The sequence below is a fragment of the Podarcis bocagei genome (assembly GCF_964188305.1).
Source record: "Podarcis bocagei genome assembly, chromosome: 14".
In the NCBI taxonomy this organism is placed as follows: Eukaryota; Metazoa; Chordata; class Lepidosauria; order Squamata; family Lacertidae; genus Podarcis; species Podarcis bocagei.
Genome location: NC_138139.1, coordinates 18,805,527 through 18,831,218, shown reverse-complemented (window position 1 = coordinate 18,831,218; position 25,692 = coordinate 18,805,527). Strand labels below are relative to the sequence as shown.

General features: G+C 45.9%; 1 long non-coding RNA gene across 8 annotated transcripts; it reads right to left on the bottom strand.

The window, feature by feature from the left end:
- Nucleotides 1-1,898: 1,898 nt before the first annotated feature.
- LOC308573904 lies at nt 1,899-23,888 on the bottom strand. 8 transcript variants are annotated; one of them, XR_014002205.1, is made up of 5 exons: nt 22,415-23,888; nt 17,944-18,660; nt 11,597-11,687; nt 10,382-10,561; nt 1,899-5,945 (listed from the first exon to the last, which is right to left on the bottom strand). It is a non-coding gene; the product is annotated as an uncharacterized lncRNA (long non-coding RNA). The 8 variants fall into 8 exon arrangements; XR_014002207.1 differs by lacking the exon at nt 22,415-23,888 and adding an exon at nt 19,307-19,396; XR_014002206.1 differs by lacking the exon at nt 10,382-10,561.
- Nucleotides 23,889-25,692: the final 1,804 nt, after the last annotated feature.

Below are 25,692 nucleotides of genomic sequence, written 5' to 3'. Positions count from 1 at the left end.
CTGTGGAGAACAGGGTTCTACTAACAACTCTCAGCATCCTTAATGAACTACAGCTCCCAGAATTCTTTGGGAGAAACCATGACGGTTTTAAAGTGGTATCACAGTACTTCAAATGTATGGTGTGAATGTGGCCTAACTTAGGTTCATTGTTTTTTGTGGTTCTACTGTGGATTCCTAGTCCTCTCAGAAAGCTACGTTTCCCGGAGTTCCCTGGGAAAGAGCATGAGCTGTTAAACCATTCTGGGAATTGTAGATCTGGGAGAAGAACAGTGGTCTCCTAACTACTCTCAACAGTTCCCAGGATTCTTTGGGGTTGGGAAGCCATGATTGAAGGGCAGTGCAGTGAACAGTGCAGATGGGACCATTGGTTTTTAGGGTTGGATATTGCTTTCAGCTGTCTGTGGTAAGTGTTCCTCATATTTTGAAATAGTGGGTGCTATTTAGCCCCAACTACAGCTGCATATCCTGCACCTATGCGCTGTAATGTTTTGACAGTGCTCAGATCGGCCCAGAAACAAAATGTCTCCTTTTGAAGCGGTGACTCCTGTATGACGACTGTGAACCAACCAGTGTCTGGATCCGAGTGTGTGAATTGCAGCATATGACGTTTGCTCCGCTTGTTTGTTTTGGTGCCGGCCAGTGTCTTTTCAGGCACTTCTTCAGGTGGTCTCCCTTTTCAGGATATGGAATGAGTAAAACCTAAAGGTTGCTTCAGACATTGTGACAAGAGGCTGTGCATTGGGGAAACCACAGAATCAGGGTATGGTGTTTGTAGGGATGGGCAAATCCTGTCAATTTCAATTTCTCTCACTTTCTCATTTTTCCCATCCTAAATTCACTTCAGGGACGCGGGTGGCGCTGTGGGTTAAACCACAGAGCTTAGGACTTGCCGATCAGAAGGTCGGCGGTTCAAATCCCCGCGACGGGGTGAGCTCCCGTTGCTCGGTCCCTGCTCCTGCCAACCTAGCAGTTCGAAAGCACGTCAAAGTGCAAGTAGATAAATAGGTACCACTCCGTCGGGAAGGTAAACGGCGTTTCCGTGCGCTGCTCTGGTTCGCAAGAAGCGGCTTAGTCATGCTGGCCACATGACCCGGAAGCTGTCTGCGGACAAACGCCGGCTCCCTCGGCCCATAGAGCGAGATGAGCGCCGCAACCCCAGAGTCAGTCATGACTGGACCTAATGGTCAGGGGCCCTTTACCTTTAAATTCACTTCTCCACATTGCTGCATCTGCTTATTTGCAAAAATTCATCAATAGTTCAGTGTCCCCCCCTTAATGCACACATTTTTGATACAATTGTGTGTCATTTCCTCCTTTTTTGCAAGCAGTTCCCACTAACGCAATGCATTTGTGCATATTACTTTCACTATGATTGATCCGCCATTTCCCCCTGGTAGATGCATTTTGGCTTCCATCATTTGGTAGGAGAACTTCACTGCAAAATTCAGAGGAGTGGGAATTTTGAAGAATGGTTGCGTTTTGGTTTGCATACAGTTTCAGAAAGCACAGATTAGGTGTATTTACCTGCAAATGCAAGGTGAATCAGATTTCTCCCCCATCTTTAGGTGCTTAGGCCTCTGAAGCTTCTTCAAGTGTAGGAGGGAATAGGAATGTTCAGCAGAGGCTCCTGCAATTGGCAGGCAGTAAGAAACCCTGGATTGATTAAAACTGGGATAAGTACTAGGAGCCAAGTACTCCACACTTTCCTTACCAAAAGGTGTAAGGTACTGAATCTGGGTGCAGCCACACACAGTCCTGACCTGGCTCTGACACATGGCTTAGAAAGGCCACCTACGCATTGCCAAAAATAAAATAGAGAACGCATCGCCATACGAAGCGCAAAAGAGGACACTGATCTGCATTACCCTCACCTGGTAATTTATACGCAGAGATGCCAGTTTGGAGAGAATTGCTATAATTTAAGTAGAAATACCATGCATCTCAGCATAATGAGGGAGACTGTGATCAGGAGACCCATCTGCTTGCTCAGTCTGCTGCCCAGATGTTAACTCTTGGTGGGCAACTTCAAGCACCCTCCTTCCCTTTTTCATGGTTCTTCCATCTTGAAATGCAGACCTTGCCCCGGTAACCTTTCGTATAGAGGATTCCTTCAGCGAGAGCAGGGGTGGCCCACTCCCAAGAGACTGCGATCTACTCACAGAATTAAAAACTGGCAGTGGGGGATACAGGTCAAAGTTGTTGATCTTTCTGGGGAAGGAAAGCCCTGTTTTGGGGGGGATTCAGGTCAAAGTTGTTGAGCTTCAGGAAGGTCCCTTGGGGGGGGTGACAAAGAGGAACAGCCACTCACCAACAGATCGCTGGGGAAACAAACAGCCTCACCGAGGAAACTCCGTCTTCCGTTCTGCAGATCGTGCAACAATGGAGGGCAGGGTGAGGGGGCAGGGGTGGAAAGGTACTCAGCGATCGACCGCGATCTACCAAAACCTCCCGGGGATCTACTAGTAGATTGCGATTGACCTGTTGGACATCCCTGAGTTAGGGGACTGCCCTCTATAAAGTAGGACACATGGCCAGCCTTCATGCACTGCCTCTTCTGCTGCTTGTACGGCATCTTGCCGAAAGGTCTGACGCCTCTCTCTTAACTGGCAGCATGCAGAAGAAGACCTGCTGGGTAAGGAACCAAAAGAGCAGATCAACAAAATGCCAAACTGACTTCCCCTCCTCTGTGTTGAGAAGCCATCAGGTTTTCGTTGTTTTCACCTGCCTCTCTTTTAGCATCTCACTTTGCAACACTTCTTAAGTGAACTGAAGTCTTCACTTCGCAATAAGTTATGAGCAGCGCTCACTGTAGAAGGTTGTTGTCTCAAGCATGCTTTTTTGGGTGGGGGGGGGGAGTTGTCCTTGATTCCAGGATATTTCATGTCACGTGTTCTATTTCTATTTCATATTGACATTTTGCTGTTTTGGAAAATTCATTGTAAATGTTAGCTGGGTGTCATGTGGAGGTTGTTCAAAAGTGCATCTTCATGGGCATGATGCCCACGGCGCCTGCTGTGTTGAAATGCCTGGGCATCAGCCCAGACTTGTGCAACACCTCTATGCCAGGACGGTGCCTCCCTAGTGGCTGTTGGTGTATTCGGGTCTGTAACGTAACATGCAGTGTGGCACATTTCCAGCAAGACCCACAGAGTGGCTGTGCCACTTAAATTGGCCCTTGCCACAATGGCACAGAACAGAGGCAAACAGTGGCCTTGAATAGGGTTGATTGCCAGTGGAACAGACAGCCTCCTGACCTGATCACTGGTATACAAATTCTGGCCACTTACTTTCCGGTGGATTTCGTACATGGCCAGAGATGCGACATGGCTGTAGCTACCATAGATGAAAAGACACCAGCAAAGGCTAGGCCAATTGGCTTGGAAGAGGCCCTGGAAATTTGCTCCCATTGAAATTAATTGCTTTATTCCAGTGTTAAGTAGCTGAAAACTGCAAATTCTGCCAAGGGATTTTTATTTTATTTTTTTAGTTCTCCAAATAGTCAGCTACTGGGTGCTTATATTAAGGACCCAGGCTTTAAGCACAAATGGGAAACATTGATATTCATGCAATATATACTTCAGAAGATGCTATTCTGTAATTTAAGTGAAAATGCTGCCAGGATCCTGCAAATTTGCAGGCCTTTGTATAGTGGGTGTGGATTGTTCCCTGAATCCCCTCCGCTGCTCAGATGATACATAAACAGGGTGTTCCATTGGGACGGCTGGTTTTGTGGAGGGTGCTGCTTGCACAATTTCTGACATACATGCACTAAAAAGGAGGCGGGGGAATGGGGCACTGTCATAGATCCCCTGGCTCACACATGGGTTGTGGGCAGGGAGTGTAGCGCAGCTCGTCCTCCATGAGATGGCCTTGCAAGTTGTGTGCGCCGGAGCATTGTAACCGACTCAGCAAGAAGTTTTGCCAAAAAACACTGGCCACTTCCAGACCAATTCAGGTTCAGCGGTTGAAGTGAATTTGGTGCTCTTCCTCAACAAACCCATTTCCATTTAAAACACACACACACAACTTTTTGCAAGAAGGTCCACGATGGCAAAATGTGCTCGGAAGTGTGGGGTAACGATTGTTTGCCTTGTATAGCCTCTCCACAAATAAATGGGATGAAGAAGCCACTGGCATCATATTATTATTATTATTATTATTATTATTATTATTATTATTATTATTATTATTATTAAAATTTGTACGCCACCCTATACCCGCAGGTCTCAGGGTGGTTCGCAGAATAAAATCACAATATAAAAACACAAAATGCATGATCGAAATAAAAAAACAAGAACAAACCTATAACACCCCCATATAACCTCCCTGCTAAGGTTCTGCAAACAAATCGGGATGAAGGCTCAATCAACAGATTGTCTGGAAGTGACCAGTGGCTGCAACCACAATTGCAATCATTGTGCATAATCACTGTAGCACAAGACGTAGGCCTCGCCTTGAATGTCGGGGCACCACACCTTGGACCCAGCCCCGAACATAGGGGTTCATCAGGGAGGTTTTCTTGCCCCACGTTGCAGTTGGCTTGTGGCAAAAGGGGTTGCATGGACGGTGTTTCAAATATCAGAATATTGCAGCGGCGCTCATACAGCTGCTTCATCTAGTCCATTGTAGAAGCCATGTCCGCCAGTGTCCCATCAATGGCCAGCTTCCCATCTTGTCTCTATGCCCTATTAACAAGCTTCCAGGACATATATGCATCGACTTCAAGGGCATTTCTCTGGGTCTATCAAGCAATATTTTGATTCCCCCTCCCCAATTCCCTTAAAAAAAAGGTTACTGCTTCTGATCCAGCTACACCTGTGGGCAATTAGCATAACAAATTATGGCCCCAGATGGGGATACCCCTCCCCTTTCAAATTCCTCCAATCACTTCAGAAGGGAATATATGAACATCATGATACAGGGGTGCACTCATGTTGACTAAATATGCAGGCATCTGCACATATGGGCAGATTTCCCTTGCTGGATCAGGGTGGTGATATTTAAAGAGTTGTAGTGCGATTCAAGCTCACTGCGAGCGTTGAAATTCAGGGAAGGTGGATCCTTATTATTTTTTGTATAGTAGAAATAATCTGGCAGCAGTAGCTGGCAAACTATACTGTGTTCAATCTTGTGTAACAGTTATTTTAACAGAAACGCTATATACTGTATTCTACATTATAGACTTTTATATGGAGATACTACTACTACTACTATTACTAATAATAATAATGCAGCTATAGGTACATTATAATCCTTAGTGTGACTGAGAAAAAAAATGTACTAGATGGTATTACTTTAAATAATAATGATGAGCCTATTTCTTTTTGTATTTATGCCTTATAAATAAAATGGTTATATACACAACGAAAGGGTACTGTGAAAATTAATAAAGTCAACAGACTGTTTAGAACCAATCCTACTTCTCTTAGTGCGTTTTAAGGGTTGCACCTGACTCAGCTGGTCACAATAAATGTTCCATTGCAACTAATTCAAGAAATTGGAATTGTAAATAACTTTGGTCCCATGGCTTGCCATGGGACGTGGTTCACACCAAATTCTTGCTGGGTCAGGACCACCATATGGAAATCATCCAGTTTACTTAAAAGAGTAAGGCAAGAAGGATGTCTCCATCCTTCCCAGGTTTTTAGGGTACATCTGTTTTAATTTAACTGGGGCATTTGGTAACTGTCAGATGTAATGATGCCTTTCTTTTACAAAGTTACTGTACAATGTGGCCTTTCAGTTCATTAAAATGTGACATCCAATAAACTTTTAAAAATGGTGCACATCCTTCGAAGTCCGCTTAATTAAACAGAAATATTAATTCATCCCTCGGTCATGTTTCCTCTTCCCAGAGGCATCCAAGACAATGACGTAAGCCTGATTGGCGAAGGGTTGGCTTAACAACACGTTCTGTTTCGCATCGGCCGGGTTTTTCATGGGACCTGCAACAGGGAAATGAGGAGATTGCTGTTGCTTATGGGGGAAATGGATTTTTAAAATTAGAGGTTCTTGCCAAGGGATTTGCAGGTCTGCAGGAGGGATCACCTCTTGAATTCTCATCGGAATATTTTATAGGTTGTTTTGCAATTTGAGTGATGCCGAGTCAGTCATGAGCCAAGGCTCTGATTCCCTATCCTCAGGAGAAGAGGCCATGCAAACAGAGGACATCTTTGACCAACTTACATAGCAGAGTGCCTTCTACCAAGTCAGACCACTGGTCCTCCTAGCTCAGTGTTGTCTACACTGACTGGCAGCAGCTCTCTAGGGTTTCAGATGGGGAGTCCCGTCTTCATAGAGTATTTAGGACCATGGGAAGCTGCCTTACGCAGCTGCCATGGTCCACCTACAATGATTGGCAGAAGCTCTCCAGGGCTTCAGACCAGGAGGCAAATTGGACCTCAGAACTAGTCTTCAATGCCCCTGCTTCTTCAGGAGTTCTAACACCACATGGTGCCAGTGGTTGCATTGTTTACTGTGGTCTTCAGAAGAAACAGAAGAACCACAACAATGGTACTAAAATAGGCTGGGTCCCTTGATAAGAGTATAAGTTTCAGTTATCAGGAGCTGCAGTCCTACTTACGACCAAGGCTTGGTTTGGTCGCCTGCTGGAGTCATAATCAAACTGGCCTTGTTTCGTTGGCTAGGCCCTCCTCGGAGCTGTCCAGGGTGCTGCCTGCTTGCACTCTTGCCTTTTGGATCCTGAGGACGGCTTTGCTTGACCTCACTTACCGTATTTTTCGCTCTATAAGACACACTTTCCCCCTCCTAAAAAGGGGAAATGTGTGTGTATCTTATGGAGCGTATGCAGGCAGGAGGCTCTGCTCAGCGCTCCCTTTAAAGAGCTGCATGGAGCGTGTGTGCGGCTCTTGGGGGCTTTTCCCCGAAGAGGAGGAAGGGTTGCCTTTCTCCCTCCTCGGGGATAAGCCCCCAAGAGCCGCACACAAACTCCGCACGCTCCTTAAAGGGAGCGCGGCTCTTGGGGGAGCCTTCATCCCGCTGCCTGGGAGAGGCTGCGCACGGCTATCCCATAAGCCAGGACAGCTAGAGGAATCACTACGCAGCGACCCCTCTTGCTGTCCTGACTTCTGGCTTAGCCGCACGAAGCGTCTTGAGGGCAGGGGGAGCCTTCATCCTGCTGTCCTCTTGCTGTTCTGGTTTCTGGGATTCAGAATATTTTTTTTCTTGTTTTCCTCCTCCAAAAACTAGGTGCGTTTTATGGTCTGGTGCGTCTTATAGAGCGAAAAATGCGGTATATGGAACTACCCTCTACTTACAGGAACCTGATTTGACTTGGTTTCCAGGATTCTGAAGTGGGAGTGGTGGTATGTGACCTTGTTTCCCAGCCATGTGCATCTGGCATGGTCTCCTGCCCCCGCCATTTATCTAAGCCACGCAATCGTGTATCTCCCACCAGTTCTGTTCAAATGAACAAGGGTACTTAGGATGCCTGCCTGGGAGATATGGCAACCATAGTAAATTGACTGTGGCTCCCATTGGTCAGAAAAAGCCAGAGACCACTCCCTCCATGGAGAGGGAAAAGAGCCTTTAAAAGTGGAGCCAGCCTTACAGCTTTGTCCTTTGCACCAGCTCTGGGCCAGATTTCCCATGCCACCAGGAAGCTGATCATCCCCACTTGTCTTGACGCTTGGAATCCATTCTATGAAATGTTTAAGAGCAGAGTCATAATAAACCAGCATGTTCTTCTGTACTCTGGGGGAGGCTCGGGGAGCATGGGCTGCCTTTACACACTGAGCAAACTGGGAAGGAGTTCTCTGGGAAACTCAGGGGGCATTGGTCTCAGAGTTCCTGGGCTTTAGTATATCTGAAGGAGCATCTCCACCCCCATCGTTCTACCCGGACACTGAGGTCCAGCGCCGAGGGCCTTCTGGCAGTTCCCTCACTGTGAGAAGCCAAGTTACAGGGAACCAGGCAGAGGGCCATCTCAGTAGTGGCACCCATCCTGTGGAACGCCCTCCCACCAGATGTCAAAGAGAACAACACCTACCAGACTTTTAGACGACATCTGAAGGCAGCCCTCTTTAGGGAAGCTTTTAATGTTGGATGCATTACTGTATTTTAATATTGTGTTGGAAGCCGCCCAGAGTGGCTGGGGAAACCCAGCCAGATGGGCAGGGTATAAATAATAATTTATTATTATTATTATTATTATTATTATTATTATTATTATTATTATTATTATTATTATGGAAGTTGGCTGAGGTCCCCAAGCTGCTTTGATTTCTTGGATGGGATAAGGCAGCTGGAAGACAGCCCCGATTCCCCCAGCAAGTTGTGAGCAGGTTGGGCCAAGGAGCAGAGGTTGCATTAGCATAGAGCAGGCATAGGCAAACTCGGCCCTCCAGCTGTTTTGGGACTACAACTCCCATGATCCCTAGCAAACAGGACCAGTGGTCAGGGATGATGGGTACCCTAGTCTCAAAACATCTGGAAGGCCGAGTTTGCCTATGCCTGGCATAGAGCTTTTTTTATTTTAAGTAATTGCTTCAGTGCAGCCCAGTCCTTTCCCATCTGGGCTGTGAGAGTTGAGTGAGAGGGTGGCGGTGGCTGCTACTGGGTAGCAAGGCCCAGCAGGCAGCACTGCAGGGCGGTTGTGCAGCAGCAGGGCAAGGAATGTGCTAGGAGAGACTTAGCTTAGCATCCTCTGTTCTCTGCATGCTACCTGCAGGCTGCAAACCTGCCTGGTGGCGCCGCCTGGCACAACAGGCACAGTATGCCAGTCACTGACAGCTCTAGGTGTTGGATAAGCAGGAGAAATGAGTCTACCCTGAAATATATCAAATGCACTACAATAAGATATAATAGATTGGTTTCAGGCCAGCCAAGGATTATCATTAGCTGGCAAGGTGCTTTGCTTGAACAGTTTTGACTCTGATCCAGCTCTGCCTTGCTTCACTAGCTCTGGAATCTCCATTTCATTCTTCAGCAAGGAAGGGGAACCTGTGACCTTCTGGGTGATGTTGGGCTGTAACTCCCATCATCTCTGACCCTTGGACAGGTGACTGGGGAGTCCAACAACATCTGCAGGGCCACAGGTGTCCTGTCCCAGACCTACAGGAACCATCAGTTCATTCTGGCTTGGATCCAGATTAACTTGGCAGCATTTAGGTCTAGTTGAATTCACCGGGGCAAGTTATCTGTGACTTAGTCCCATTGATTTCAATGGGAACCAGGGGCATCTAGCTTGGTCTGGATCCAAGCTTCTCTGGGCTGTATTGAAACTTCACATGTGCTTTAAATTCTTATGTATTCTGTACAGTGGTACCTTGGTTCTCAAAAGCCTTGGTACTCAAACACCTTGGTTCCCAAATGCCGAAAGTAAGTGTTCCAGTTTTCAAACGTTTTTTGGAAGTCAAACATCTGATGCGGCTGTCGGCTATTGTTTCCGGGGCACCTGCACCAATAAGAAGCTGCGCCTTGGTTTTTGAACATTTCAAAAGTCAAACGGACTTCTGGAATGGATTAAGTTAGGCGCTTTTGTTTTAGCTATTTATTTTGCATTTTTGTTTTTGAGGCTTTTTTGGTTAATTTGTTTTTGTGACTGTGTGGAACCCAGTTCAGCTACTGATTGATTGTGTGACTGCGGAAATGGATAAAAGCCCCCCATCCAAACAATGACTGTCATCAGTGCAGGTAAGAAAATAATAAGAATTTTATTTTTTATCATCTACAATACTGTCTTCTTTATTTTATAGTACTGTACATTGATTATTGCTTTAATTTTATGGACCAATGGTCTCCTTAGATAGCAAAATTCATGTTTAGGGGTTGTTTTTAAATGTCTGGAATGGATTAATCCATTTTGCAATACTTTCTATGGGAAAGTGCGCCTTGGTTTTAGAACGGACTTCCGGAACAGATTAAGTTTGAGAACCAGGGTACCACTGCATTGCTTTTTCAGGCATCTCCAAGTAGGGCTGGAAGAGGACACTGTCTGAACACCCCTGAGAGCTTCTGCCAATCCGTGTAATCTGTGCTGAGCTAGATGGACCAATGGTCTGTCTTGTTATAAGGCAGCTTCCCGTTTTTGCATGTTTCCATTCATCATTCCAGGCCTCCATTCCCCATTCTGTGGGTGAGTGGATATCTGCAAAGGCTGCAACTTCCCTTCATCTAGAATCAAAGTAAAGTGTGTGAACTTCTGGTACAAGGATGTTGCTGCCTTGCTTCTCATTCTCAGCCACCAGAAAAGACTACTCAGTCATGTTGAATAATTACACCTTGGAAAACACATGGGCGATTCTGGGTCATGCTAGTGACTTGAGAAATGATTAAATGGCTGCTCCAAAATAAGTTGCTCTAATTAAACAAACAGTGTTGACTCAGAGTTAAATTTCAGAGTTTTTCGTTGTGGGCTGACCTTCAGGAGAACGGCAATGGCTCCATGGGGAAGTATGCTTTGCACTGGGGACATCTGGCCAGATCTGGCGACAGCGTACATAACTAAGATCATTATGGAAATGTATCATCCAGGACTCTGGGTAGTTAGCCTCAATTCCATGGGAGCAGCAGAAAAATGCAGAATTCAAGTCCTTGAGAACTGCAGATTCCGATAAAACAAAAAACCTAAGATGCTACTCCTTATGACACCTGAAAATAAATGGTTGTTACCTGCTGGAATCTTGGGAGCCAAACAGGTATACAGTTACCAGTGAATGATCCTTGGGGGGTCCAATGATTTATCTAGCAATCTGTTCTAAATTATGAAATAGTAAAACTTGCAGACCACTGGTCCCATCTCCTCCTGGCAAATAGAAGGGGAAGAAATGGAGGCAGTGAGAGATTTTACTTTCTTGGGCTCCATGATCACCACAGATGGTGACAGCAGCCACAAAATTAAAACGCCTGCTTCTTGGGAGAAAAGCATTGACAAACCTAGACAGCATCTTAAAAAGCAGAGACATCACCTTGCCAACAAAGGTTCGTATAGTTAAAGCTATGGTTTTTCCAGTAGTGATGTATGGAAGTGAGAGCTAGACCATAAAGAAGGCTGATCGCCGAAGAATTGATGCTTTTGAATTATGGTGCTGGAGGAGACTCTTGAGAGTCCCATGGACTGTAAGAAGATCAAACCTCTCCATTCTTAAGGAAATCAGCCCTGAGTGCTCACTGCAAGGACAGATCCTGAAACTGAGGCTCCAATACTTTGGCCACCTCATGAGAAGAGAAGACTCCCTGGAAGAGACCCTGATGCTGGGAAAGATGGAGGGCCCAAGGAGAAGGGGACAACAGAGGACGAGATGGTTGGACAGTGTTCTTGAAGCTACCAGCATGAGTTTGACCAAACTGCGGGAGGCAGTGGAAGACAGGAGTGCCTGGCGTGCTCTGGTCCATGGGGTCATGAAGAGTCGGACACGACTAAACGACTAAACAACAACAAAACTTGCAGTAGGATTGATGGAAAACAAGAGATATCACTTGTATTTCTCAATTTGCAAAGTGCATTCAGGTTAGGAATGCAGGAATCTGTCTTACACAGAGTCAGACAATTCATCCAACTAACTTGGTAGAGTCTGCACTGACTGGCAGCAGCTCTCCAGGCAGGCTTTCAGACCAGGATCTTTCTGAGTCTTACCTGGTGATGCTGGGGATTGAAGCTGGCCCTGAGATCTCCTGCATAATTTCTCCACAGAAGGACCCTTTCCTTGAGGTGGAATTTGAATTATCTGGGTGCATAAATCAAAAAATGTTTACTTAAAGCAAACTACTTTAAAAACCGGTTAAGAAAATACACTGTTTGGTCTCATCAGCTCAGGGTTGAGGGGCCAAAACTCAGTTTTAGAACTGCTACTGTAAGCTCCTGCTCCACATTTCTCCTTTCTTTAATTCTCTGATTTGGACTTGTGAATGCCGATTGGTTGAGGAGAGCTGTAGAGCAATCACCACAAAGGGATTTGCATAATCATGACACTCTTGTTTCTCAGCTCTCCTGATTGGCTATTGTCACTTCCTTGATTGGATGGGCTATTATAATCTTCCTCTTCCAACTGGTTCCATTATTAGAATCTCCCCATTTCCCCCCTCCTTCTTAAAAAAGAACAGTTTTGCTAGCAGCAGCAGTAGCAACAACAAAAAGAAACCTTGTTTTCATTCCCCGAAGCTTAGACAGGAAGGTTAAAAACATACAGAAAGAGGGAAGGTGTTTAATACCAACAGAAAATCTCCAGTTGTGGGGAACCTTTTTCAGCTTGAAGGTCGGATTTTCTCTTGGATGACGTACTGAGGGCCGAGTGCCAGCATTATGCATGGCCAGAGACATTGAGGTTTTTTTTAAAAAAAATAAACAAGCAGTGTATAAATTTTATTAAACAAACAAATCAAATAAATAAAGGTGGGCATGGCCAGAGGCGAAAGTGAGTGGAGTCAAAGAGGGAGGTTTTTATGCACCTGCCAAATACATTTCTCCACATGGGTACCGTAAACGCTTCTTTGCGTTTTTGTAAACGGTAATTGCTTCCCCCAAAGAATCCTGGGATGTGTAGTTTGTTAAGGGTTCTGAGAGTTGTTAGGAAACCTGTAGCCCCTCCCTGAGCAACAGTTCCCTGAGTGGCTGAAAATTAATTCTCCCTTGGAAGGTCGGCGGTTCGAATCCCCGTGACGGGGTGAGTGCCCGTTGTTCGGTCCCAGTTCCTGCCCACCTTGCAGTTCAAAAGCACATCAAAGTGCAAGTAGATAAATAGGTACTTCTCTGGCGAGAAGGTAAACGGTGTTTCCTTGTACTGCTCTCGTTCGCCAGAAGTGGCTTAGTCATGCTGGCCACATGACCCGGAAGCTGTCTGTGGACAAACGCCGGCTCCCTCAGCCTATAGAGCGAGATGAGTGCGCAACCCCAGGGTTGTCCACAACGGGACCTAATGGTCAGGGGTACCTTTACCTTTACACCCTTAACAGACTCCAGGGTTCTTTGTGGGAAGCCATTACTTTTTGAAGTGATATGATACTGCTTTAAATGTTTAGTGAAGAAGGTGCTTGTGTGTGTGTTTTCTATTTTTTGAATCAGGGAATCTGAGAAAAGAACCACTGGCCAGTTCCTGAGACTCCTGTTCCTCTCTTGGTTGTGTTTTTTTTTTAATCAGAAAAAAGCCCAGAATAATAAATTGACGGTTATGGCTGACCATTCACTTGCTACCACAAAGCCCAAGGTGATTGGTCAATGATCAGGGCAAGCCCTACCATTAGGCAAAGTGAGACAACTGCCTCAAGTGGCGGATGCTGGAGGGAAGCACTGACAGCCTCCCCACCAGCCCTTCTCAATCCCCTGGCTTTCCTTCTGCGCTGGAGGACAGAGCTGTGTATACTGCATGAGCTGTCCTGCCCCATCTCAGCCTCAAGTTAAATGCGAGACACTATCTTGCCACTGTTGTTGAAGGAAGATTCAACTGCTAGTCCACTTTGCCTTTGTTCATGGGAGAGGGTTGCCATCTTGTCCTTTGACTCGGGCGGCAAAATGGCATGTGCTTTGTTCATCATTCATTCAGTGACCTCCAGCAGTAGATTCGTTCATCCATTTCTTTTAAAGAAATGTTAGGGACTGCCCTTTGCAATGTATATACCCAAAGCCTTGTTTTGTAAGCAGAGTGGTTAAACCAGAGTTTCCTGGTTCTGGTGCGATGGGAAACAATGGTTTAAATAAACCACGACAGAGGTGCCTGGGATTCAACAAGGAGGGGACAGAGCATGCAAGCACAAGGCTCCTGGTGTTTTACAACATGATTGTCACATCTGAACTGGCCCCGCTGTGTTAATGCATGTAAGTCACACCGATGAAGCATGGAGATAAAGAAAGCATGGAAGCATTACGAAATGTAGGAATTGAGTAGTAACAGAATAGTCATTAGAAGGTAAATATAGAATGAGAATGAGATGGCTGTTACTAGGGCAATAGTCCCCAGATAATAAAGGCGCTTTATATGAAACTATCCATCTGTGTGTGCTTTCTGTGCAAATACTATTTAAAGAGTTTCAGTTTGCTGGGGAATCTTTCCTCTTGGTTCAGCAAAAAAAAGCCACATGGCACTTTGGAAAAACTAAACTATTTTCCACCCTCCTCGTCTGTCATTTTTGCAAGGAAGCAAGAGAAGGCACGTTGCTTTTCTGATATATTGGAACAACACATCAGTTTCTTCAATTTTGCAAGGTAATAGAAAACCTCAGCCCTGACTGTGTCCATTACCTGATAAAACCCATCAATCCAGTTGAGGATCAAAAATCCTCAAATGGCAGAACCTGATGCTGTTTTGTGTTACTGAGATGGGAAGGGTGAGGGAACCTGAGGTGCACCTGCTACAAGGGTGTGCCAAAATTATTCCCCCAAAATTCACAGCTCAGTTCACATTTCAGACTGCGGGGCATCCATTTCACCCGCCTTTTGTAAAGCAAGATACTTCAACCTCCTCACTCTATGCAGTGTGCCAGTGTGGTGTAGTAATTAGATTGTCAGACCAGGACCTAGGAGACCTGGGTTCAAATCACCACTCAGCCATGAAGCTCACTGGGTGACCTTGGGCCACAGTCACTATTTCTCAGCCTACCCTACCTCAGTGGGTTGTTGTGGGGATTAAATAAGGAAAAGGAAAACCAGGTATGCGAGACCCCTCAAGTGTCCCAATTTAATGCAGAATTCAGCAGCCAGGTTGCTCACTGGAGCAAGACAGTTTGAGCATTTTACACCGATCCTGGTCCGACTGCACTGGCTACCAATTAGTTTCTGGGCCCCATTCAAAGTGCTGGTTTTGACCTATAAAACCTCAGACTGCTCAGGACCGTAATATCGCAAGGACCACCTCTTTCCATATGAACCTACCCCGATCCTGAGAACATCTTCTCAGGCTCTCCTTCATGTGCCTCCTCCTTGAGAGGTCTGGAGGGTGGCAACGCGAGAACAGGGCCTTCTCTGCAGTGGCTCCCCATATGTGGAATGCTCTCCCCAGGGAAGTTCGCCTGGCACCTTCATTAGACACCTTTAGGCACCCGGCAAAAATGTACCTTTTTGACCAGGCCTTTGGTTCATTTGACTGACATCCTATGCCCTTTTAAAATGTGGTTGGGTTGTTGTTTTTATTTTTGTTATGTATTTTGTGGTTTTATATCTTGATTTTATTCTGTGAACCGCCCTGAGACCCCCAGGTATAGGGTGGTATATAAATACAGTGGCACCTAGGGTTACATACGCTTCAGGTTACATACGCTTCAGGTTACAAACTCCGCTAACCCAGAAATATTACCTCGGGTTAAGAACTTTGCTTCAGGATGAGAACAGAAATCGTGCTCCGGCGGCGCGGCAGCAGCAGGAGGCCCCATTAGCTGAAGTGGTGCTTCAGGTTAAGAACAGTTTCAGGTTAAGAACAGACCTCTGGAACGAATTAAGTACTTAACCCGAGGTACCACTGTAATAATAATAATAATAATAATAATAATAATAATAATAATAATAATAATTGTGACAACCCATATTTACAGAACCCACCCAATTTAGGATGCTCCATTTTCCTGGAAGCCGCTCTAGGCCACGTGGCATCTCTGGACGTGGCAGGGACTAGCGTGACCTTCACAAGGCCACTCTAGGCCTTTGACCAGGAGGCTGAAACAGCAAAGGTTAGAGAGGGTTGAAATGGAGGGGCCGAGCGGATGAGCGATGAAGGGGTCAGTAGCAGGGAGGGGGCAAGTGATGGAGATGGGTGGAGGGGTGCCCCATTTTTTTCTTGCAAAATGTTGGGAGGTATGGTATCCTGGGAAAAGATTGGGATATAAAAGCAATCCATCGATTGCGGCACCCACGCTACACTTGTACAGTGGTACCTCAGGTTACATACGCTTCAGGTTACAGACTCCGCTAACCCAGAAATAGTGCTTCAGGTTAAGAACTTTGCTTCAGGATAATAACAGAAATCGTGCTCCGGCGGCAAAGTGGCAGCAGGAGGCCCCATTAGCTAAAGTGGTGCTTCAGGTTAAGAACAGTTTCAGGTTAAGAACAGACCTCCAGAACGAATTAAGTTCTTAACCTGAGGTACCACTGTATAGAGAAGCCTGTCTTACATAGGCTTTATGAGCAAACTCTGAATGCCTCATTGCTCAAGACTGTGTTGGACGCAGAGGTTCCAGTTTGCAAGGCAATCGGGGAGGCCAATGTCGTGCCCATGATGTCAGGGCGTTGGGAGGAGCTGGGGGTGGAGTTGAACATGGCGGCCTCGTGGCTTCGATAACTGGTGGTTTCTCTTCCTTCTCTTAGTGTTGCCACTGGCGGAAGGCTGCTTCAACTCTCCTTCTCCTCCATGGCAGGAGAAGGAGGTGAATGAGCTGGCCATTTGGCTCCATGCTTCTTTTATTGAAATTGAAATACTTTATTGTCACTTGTACAACTTGTATACAGTGAGATTACATGAGCACCCCCCACTCAGGTCTCTTAGTCTTAATTCTCCTCGTTTACTGACGCACACCCACCAAACCTGAAAGTCAGTTACCCTGTTGTTATCTTTTCATTAAGCAGCCTAACAGCCCATGGATAGAAGCTGTTCTTTACCCTGTTGGTGCGACTAATCATGCTTCTATATCTTCTGCCTGAGGGCAGGAGATAAAGGAAGTGCCGGCCAGGGTGTGAATCATCCTTGAGAATTTTCCTCACTCTCCTGAGGCAACGTTCTTCCACGATGCCATCCAGAAGATTCACAGGACAGCCCATAATATATTGTGCTGTATTCACCACCCTCTGTAGGCACTTCCTATCAGTTGGTGTCAAACCAGCATACCACACCGTGATGCAGTATGAAAGGACACTTTCTATTGTGGACTGGTAGAAGGAGGTCATCAAATGTTGATTTCTTGGACATGGGGGAGGGGCAGCCCCTACCCCCAAAATATAGGGCCCCCCAAAGGGCTTGGCCCCAAGGAGATGGCACCCCTGGTTGGGTGTGAAGTCAAACCAAGCATTCAGGGCTCACCAACTTGTTGCTGGTGCACATTTGGAATGTTTCTTTTAGGGGAAGTTCACATTAAATTGCAGACAAACTTTCACGATTTTTTTTAAAAATAAAGATCATAAATTGATAGGTGACCTTCTATCATATGTGGTGGAATTGTAAAATGATAAAGGAATTCTGGGAAATGACATATAATGAACTTTTTAAAAAAGTTTAAAATAATATTTTTTTTTGGAAAACCAGAAGTCTTTTTGTTAGGAATTGTAACCAAAGGAATTGAAAAGACTGTTCATGTACGCTACTACTGCTGCAAGGATGCTGCTTGCCCAGAGTTGGAAAGATGATAAGATACTTACAAAAGCAGATTGGCAGATGAAACTACTGGACTATGCAGAGATGGCAAGATTGACCGGGAAAATTAGAAATCAGGAGGATCAAAACTTCAATAGAGAATGGGATAAATACAGACTATATCTAAATGAACTATGTAAACACTTGAACTCTTTGGCATGCTTTAAATAACTCTTGCAATGTGACAAAGACTTTGGATATTATGGAAGACTGAAATTTGGAAGAATTTATAATATGCAGTTGACAGAGGTATTTAAAGAACCCACGGAGGGGAAGTCCTAAGATTCAGCAGAATCTTGTTTTAATTTTAATATTTGCAAGAATGTTAGTTGTGTCAACAAACTTGTAAAACCAAATAAAACTTTATGGGGGAGGAATTAAGTTTGGGGGTGGAGGATACCACCAGAATGGACAGGTTTGCCTATCCCACTTGTCGTGTTTTTCTGAATGTACTCGGAACCCACCAGAAAGTCTGGAAACATTTGGAACTGCATCTGCCTGTCCCAAAAACTAGGAAGGATGGAAATCCTTGCATCCTTTCTGCCCAACTTTGTTTCTCTCATCCCATCAGGGAGTTTACTGGCTTTCCTAGACGCTGATCGCAGCTCAGCTTCTGACAACAGAAATTCCTTTGGCTCGCAATTACTGTACTTACGATAGAAGAGATCCCTTCTGGCCTGACCCAGATTTTGGCTTCCATCTCACACTTGTAGGTATGTATTCCTAGGCGGAATCCAGGCTCCAGGAAGGGGGCAGAAGACTGATCTTTTTTCTAGCTTAGGCAGAGGCGTCGGGGGGGGGTGAAGTGGGGACGGCCCGACCCAGGTGACATCCTGAGGGGGGTGACATTTGATGTGCTCCCTGCCCATGTGCCATTGCCCCGCTTCTGGCTGGAGGAGCAGGCAGGGGAGAGTATGAGCTGTGCGATGTGTTCATCCCCGAGCCCCTGGCAAGGCTATTCCAAGAGTTTTCTCCTGGATTCCAAGTCCTACTACAGGGGAGGGACACCCCAGGCCTTGGGAGCCAATCCTGCTCTCCTGCCCCCAAAACATGGCTCCCCAGGGAAGGTGCCCCTCCCACTGACAACTGCCCCCCCACCTTGCCCCGCAACCCAGCCCCCTGCTTCCTCCATTGGACCCCACAAAACGGAGTGGTTGGATTTCCAGACACTGGCCCAGATGGACCTTGGGTCAGATCTAGTCATCTGGCTCTGTGCATCTTTTGACTAGCTGCTCCCCTAGCCCATTCCTGCCCTCCTCTGTCCCAAAAAGAAGGGCCACTTGCTCACCTGATGCCACCGGCTGCTCCGGGCCTTGCGTGGGGGGGGGGCACTCTGTTGCTGCGGCCGATCAGGCATCTTAAGCACCTGAACCTAGAAGAGACGAGCAGAGAGACCGACTCAGAAGCTGGCAGCCCCAATTCTTGGGGGGTGTTTGTGTTTGAGGAGGGGCGGCTGGCCCAATTCCTTCCATCTCTCTGCAGTTCAGTGACCTGAAAGAGACCTGAAAGAGGAAAGAGGCAGCCCTGAGGGCTGGCAGAGAGAGAAAGGAGGCCCCAAGTGCTATGGGTTCAAGAGCTCCAGCCCAAAGAAAAGAGAAGCATTGCCAGCTGTTAAAGGGCTGCTCTGCCTCGTCTTCTTAGGACAGACCTACCCTTCCAGGAGAAAGGGACGCGGGTGGCGCTGTGGGTTAAACCACAGAGCCTAGGGCTTGCTGATCAGAAGGTCAGCGGTTCAAATCCCCGCGATGGGGTGAGCTCCCATTGCTCAGTCCCTGCTCCTGCCAATCTAGCAGTTCGAAAGCATGTCAAAGTGCAAGTAGATAAATAGGTACCACTCCGGCGGGAATGTAAACGGCGTTTCCGTGCGCTGCTCTGGTTCGCCAGAAGCAGCTTAGTCCTGTTGGCCACATGACCCGGAAGCTGTATGCCGGCTCCCTCGGCCAATAAAGCGAGATGAGCGCCGCAACCCCAGAGTCGGCCACGACTGGACCTAATGGTCAGGGGTCCCTTTACCTTACCCTTCCAGGAGAAGGAGGGTGTTATGTATTGGGTTTAACACATTTTATGTTACAAGGCACATTCTAACCAATCGTATAAGCGTTGGTAGAGTAAGTAGAGTAGAGTAAGTTGGTAGAGCAAGTAAGCGAATGCACTTCCAACTGTCAACTGTCAATGGTCAGTTCATGCTCTGGCATTATTATTGTGTTGTCCAGTCAGTTCGGTTCTTCTTTTCCTATTAGTGAGCTGTTGTCGCTGACAAATGTTGAATAAACGTAGTTGAGGAACTTATACTGCCTTGGGCTTCTGACTTTTTCTGAACATTTAACAGAGGGAGACCCCTAGGAGGGTCCTCCAAGCATCAAGATGTCCCAGAAGAGGAGCAGAACATGAAGAAGGTGGTGGAGTCTTCCTTGAAGCCGGAGAGACCCCCAGGAAGGGGGAGAAGGCCAATATTGTAGGGCAGCTGGAGAGATGCAAAATGGAGCCAGACAGAGGTGTAATGGTTGGGGCGCTGGACTAGGAGGACCTGGGAGAGCAGGGTTCGAATCCTTACTCAGCCATGAAGCTCCCTGGTGGACCTTGGGCCAGCCTAGCCTACTTTGCAGGGCTGCTGTGAAGATAACATTTGGTGGCAGAGAGAACCATGAAGGCCACCTTGAGCTCCTGGGAGGAAAGTGAGCTAGGAATGTCCTAGTAAATGTAAATGATGAGAGGGGATAGAAAAGGGGAAGGCAGGGGAAGAGTGTGGAGGAGTTGAGCTCTCTGGAGAAGACTGGCCGGGTCCATTTCAAGAGAGCTAAGGCTGTGCAGAGGACCCCAGGACTCACCCCAGGAGACCAAAAGAAAGCAAAGGAATGCTACTTACAGTCTGCACATTTTGTTCACGAAAAATTCCCACCCTCCTCTCTAAACTAGCTATCTAAAATGCCCACCCAAGCCTAACTCTGACCCCAACCCCAGCCCTAAGCCTAAGCCTAACCCTACCCTTAACTACTCCTCTATGCACAAAATAAATATATACAAAATATATACACAAATGTGCACAAATGTCCACAAAATGTAAAATAAAAAATATGTAAATAGAGAACAAAAAGTAAAATAAAAAAGTAAAATAAAAGTGTTGAAATAAAAAGTAAAATAATAAAATAAAAATTAATAAAATCAAATAAATCAAATAAAAGTAATACAGTGGTACCTCGGGTTACAGACGCTTCAGGTTACAGACTCTGCTAATCCAGAAATAGTACCTCGGGTTAAGAACTTTGCTTCAGGATGAGAACAAAAATCGCACAGCAGCAGCGCAGCGGCAGCGGGAGGCCCCATTAGCTAAGTGGTACCTCAAATTAAGAACAGTTTCAGGTTAAGAATGGACCTCCAGAACGAATTAAGTTCTTAACCCGAGGTACCACTGTAAATCAAATCAAAATCAAAATAACCATCAAAGAACACCTCTCCTTATCATCTCCTTATCATCTCCACTACCTCTCTCTACTACTTAACTTACCTCACTACTAACCCACAATGGCCTCCTGCAAGTCTCTGGCTTTTAAGGGAGAAGCAAGAGATGTCACACAGGAGGGCAGGTCCTTGTCACCGTGGCAACCCCCTCATCTGGACCTGGCCCCTCCTGAGAGGTGATGCTCCACAGTCAGAACTTGGAGGCATCTGGTGATACGCCTGCAGCTGGGCCGCATCTTCTCTGGTCAGATTCACATCGGCATTTCACATCCTTCTTCCTGCGGTCCCGTTTCCAAAGGGAGACCATCCCCACATCCTTCAAGGCAGGCTAGGGGGTCTCCACAGCGCAGGATTGGACCATCTGCTTTGCATACAGGTCTTCTGTCCTGGTCAGTATCTCCAGGGGGAGGGGCTGGGAATGTCCCCCCCCATCCGAAACCCTGGAGAGCTGCTGCCAGTCAGTGCAGGCTAGTTCAAGAAGGATATTGAGCAGCTGGAAGGTGAGCAGAGGAGGGCAACCAGGATGATGAAGGGTCTGGAAACCAAGCCTGATGAGGAACAGTTGAGGCAGTTGGAAACCAAGCCTGATGAGGAATGGTTGAGGTAGTTGGAAACCAAGCCTTATGAGGAACAGTTGAGGCAGGTGGGTATGTTTAGCTTGGAGAAGAGGAGACTGAGAGGAGAGCCATCTTCCAATAGCTGAAGGCTGCAAGAGGGAGCAAGCTTGTTTTCTGCTGCTCCAGAGGGGAGGGCAGGAGAGGAGATTCGGACTAAACATTAGGAAGAACTTTCTGATGGTAAGACTCTCTGGGACGGTGGTGGACTCTCCTTTCTTGGGGGCTTTTAAGTAGAGGTTGGATGGTTTTCAGCAAATCCAAGAAAACTCGTTTTAGTTTAGTTTATTTTAAACTAAAACTCATTTTAGTTTAGTTAATTTAAAAAAGAAAATAAGATGAAATTTTGCAAAATTTACTCATTAACTGCTTTTAAAAGGTACTCCCTGGTGTTATTTTTTAATTTAACTTGCTATTTTTCAAATGGCTGAAGATTTTGACAGATTCTTCTGAGCACTTGGGGTCAAGAGAAAGCAATTTAAAGCAACTGGTGTTGAGACATTTCATTCCGAATCTGCTAGACACAGCCAGACACAGGATGATGACAGGTGGGCAGTGGCGTAGCGTGGGGGGTGCAGGAGGGTCCGGCCGCACCGGGCGCAACATCTGGGGTTTAGGGTTAGGGGGTGCAAATCCACGGGTTAGGGGGCACAAATCCACGGGTTAGGGGGCGCAAATTACTTGCCTTGCCCCGGGTGCTGACAACCCACGCTACGCCACTGCAGGTGGGTGTCCTGCCCTCCCCCTAACATAAATCCTGGCTACGCCCATGCCTCCATGTCGGCATTCCAGGTCTGGTTTGTATGAAAAATGTAGTTCTTTGATCGTACAGAGGATAAATTTCTGGAGATATCAAATTGAGCAAGAGTATTCTTACCTCCTCTGGGACAAGAGATGTCCCTATAGACCTACATTAGCTAAGCTCTTCTGGCACTATTGACTGATGTTCATAAGAGAGATATCCTGATTTGATTGCATCATCTGCCGAAAAAGCATTCACTTTTACCCAACCATACAGAATAAAATCCCACAGAGTGGCCCATTATCCATTACCTCACGGCTGTTGCAGAGAGTCTGCCAAGTTCATCTCCTAAATGACAAGTGGGGAAGAGTCTTTGCTCTTGGTGCTACAGAACCATAAAACAGGTTAACAGCGGAGAAAGATAGCTCTGGAAGTGATCCCGACGATCTTTTGTTCATCATAATGGAATAATTCATGACCAGCATTTCCAGTTGCTATGGTACTGGAATTTTAATATTATTGTTCTAAAAGATGTCAAATAGCCATGTGCAGAAGATGTCAAAAGAGTGGAAGCTGAGACCGTACTCATAGTTAATAGATAAACAGTGGAATACAGAAAGTCAACATGCTTAAATTTAGCTAAGCATTTTGAAATTGATGGGGTAAATCAGTTCATAATAATCTATTTCATCTAAGCAGGGGTCAACAGACTTTTTCAGCAGGGGGCCGGTCCACTGTCCCTCAGACCTTGTGGGGGGCCGGACTATATTTTGAATGGGAGGGGGAATGAACGAATTCCTATGCCTCACAAGTAACCCAGAGATACATTTTAAATAAAAGCACACATTCTACTCATGTAAAAAGATGCTGATTCCTGGACCATCTGCGGGCCGGATTTAGAAGGTGATTGGGCCTGATCCAGCCCCCGGGCCTTAGTTTGCCTACCATGTGCTAAACTGTGCTCTGCCTGAAGTCACTGGGATTTATGAAGCTTAACTGACATCCAACTGACTCATGAGAAGAACCACGATTTTTTAAAGCTGGAACTCACCAGAACTCAGTTCCAGCACCTCTCAGGTGGGCACCATTGCCATTCTAAGAGAACAAGATCAATGGTAAGTTCTTGGACAGGAATGGTTCTTGAAAGGGAAGGAAGGGCTGTAGCCTAGTGTAGCTCACTAATGGAACATCTGCTTTTCATGCAGAAGATGTCTGGTTCAATCCCTGGCATCTCCAGGTAGAGTCTTCTCTGAGACCCCAGAAACCAGCTGCCAATCAGTGCAGACAATGCTGAGCTAAATGGGCTATCAGGCTGACTTCAGTGTAAGGCAGCTGTGTATGTTCCCTAAGAGCTGGATAGGCCTTATGTATAGGAGAGGGTCCTTCCACACCCATTCCAGATGTTGATGCACAGTGCTGGATATGGAAGCTGCTGTCACCTGGCATCCACATCTGTATTTGAAGTATGGAGAAGAGCCTTCATGAGCGAATAGGGCTACGGTTTCATAAGATGTACAACTGCTCTGATTGCTTTATCTTTTCTTCACTTTTGATATATAATTTTTATTAGATTTTCTGTTTTACAATTTTAAATACTCATTTAAATATCCTTACAATATCAATGACTTTGCTTCTTCTCTTTCCATGGTTCATTTTGCATACCATAAATCCCTGCATATTTTACATAAACTAAACCATTCAGTATTCCATTATTACATCCATCAAAACTTGTCTACGCTGTTGAGTTTATCTTAATGCTGCCTACGTTTTCAAGTGTACACAATTTCCCCCTATATATTTAATAAACATTTTCTAATTTTCTTTAAACGTATGTTCTTCTTATGCTATATGTTAAGTCCACAAGCTGCACATATTCCATCAGCTTAAGTTGCCATTCTTCTTTAGTTGGGACCTCACTCATTTTCCATTTTGGGGCTAAGAAAACAAGGGCCACAGTAGTGGCATACATAAATAACCTTTTTTGATACCTGGGAATTTCTGTTTGAATTATCGCCAACAAAAGGGACTCTGGTTTTTGGGGGAAAGTACCTTTAAACATTTTTTTCAATTCATTATGAATTATTTCCCAATTCTCTTACCCGGATTGCTTTATTTTTTCAAATATCTTTTATGAATGGGTGTTGTTTATTGGGAGAGGTTGTTTTAAATTGTTCTGAAGTGTTCTGTGTTAATTTTCATTTGTAGTTGTATTTTTTGGCTTTATAAGGCTGGTTCATATTCTGGTGTAACCTTAAAAAAGGTAAAGGTAAAGAACCCCTGGACGGCTAAGTCCAGTCAAAGGCAACTATGGGGTTGTGGCGCTCATCTCGATTTCAGGCCGAAGGAGCCAGCGTTTGTCCACAGACAGCTTTCCAGGTCATGTGACCAGCATGACTAAACCACTTCTGGCACAATGGAACACTGTGACGGAAACTAGAGCGCACAGAAATGCCGTTTACCTTCCCGCTGCAGCAGTACCTATTTAACTACTTGCACTGGCGTGCTTTCGAACTGCTAGGCTGGCAGGAGCTGGGACAGAGCAACGGGAGCTCACCCCCTCGCGGGGATTTGAACCACTGACCTTCTGATCGGGAAGCCCAAGAAGCTCAGTGGTTTAGATCACAGCGCCACCCGCTCCCCTTACACCTGCTTAACACACACATGGCATTCTTAATGCTGACTTTCTGTGCATAGGAGGGCTCCCTAAACTTGCCACATCAGCAACAGATCTGCCTGTCTGCTGTTCTTTCTTCTCGGTGTGCAGATGAAAAAAGTATTTTGTTTTTGTGATCCCTGACCCCCTCAATAAACCAAAACAGCCACCCTCAATTCTTCCGTATGATTGAGGCAATCATTTCAGCTCACCTCTGCCAGACTTGCGCAGGTGTTCCATGAGGTTGGGAACTCTGCACACTCTGAATTTCCTGACCACATGAAGCATCTGTGTCTACATGTAGCTGTGTGTCGAGATGACAGAGAGGTTCAATTCTGTTTGCATTCTAATGAGAGGCTACCAGTTCTACTTCTTGAAGCAAATACATAGCACCGCTCTCTTCAAAATTCACACTTGTCCAAAATTTTGCAATGCAGTTATCCAACCAAACAGTGTGTCTGAAAATGCTAGGCAGAAGTGCTCATAAAAATGTGCATATTGATGAAAATACCATACATTAGGGGGAACGGCTCGCAAAAAAAGTGTTTTTATTTAAAATTGCCTGCAAAAATGTGTCCATTCACACTAAAATGCCAGTACATTTTCACGAGGAATGTCTAAAGAAAATCACAAGCTGCTGTGATAATGTGAAGAACTGAAACTGACGGACATTGTAACCAACAAATGAGGTCATCTCTCGCTGCGTCTGCCTTTGCCATGCCTTTTCAGATATGCTGACTACACCCATGTTGGGGCAAGTCTAGTAGGCTGTTGCAATGATGGAGCAGAGTGAGTGGGTGTGCGCCTTCCCCCCTCCAAGTGTAAATTAAAGGGACCCCTGACCATTAGGTCCAGTCGTGACCGACTCTGGGGTTACAGCGCTCATCTCGCTTTATTGGCCGAGGGAGCAGGCGTACAGCTTCTGGGTCATGTGGC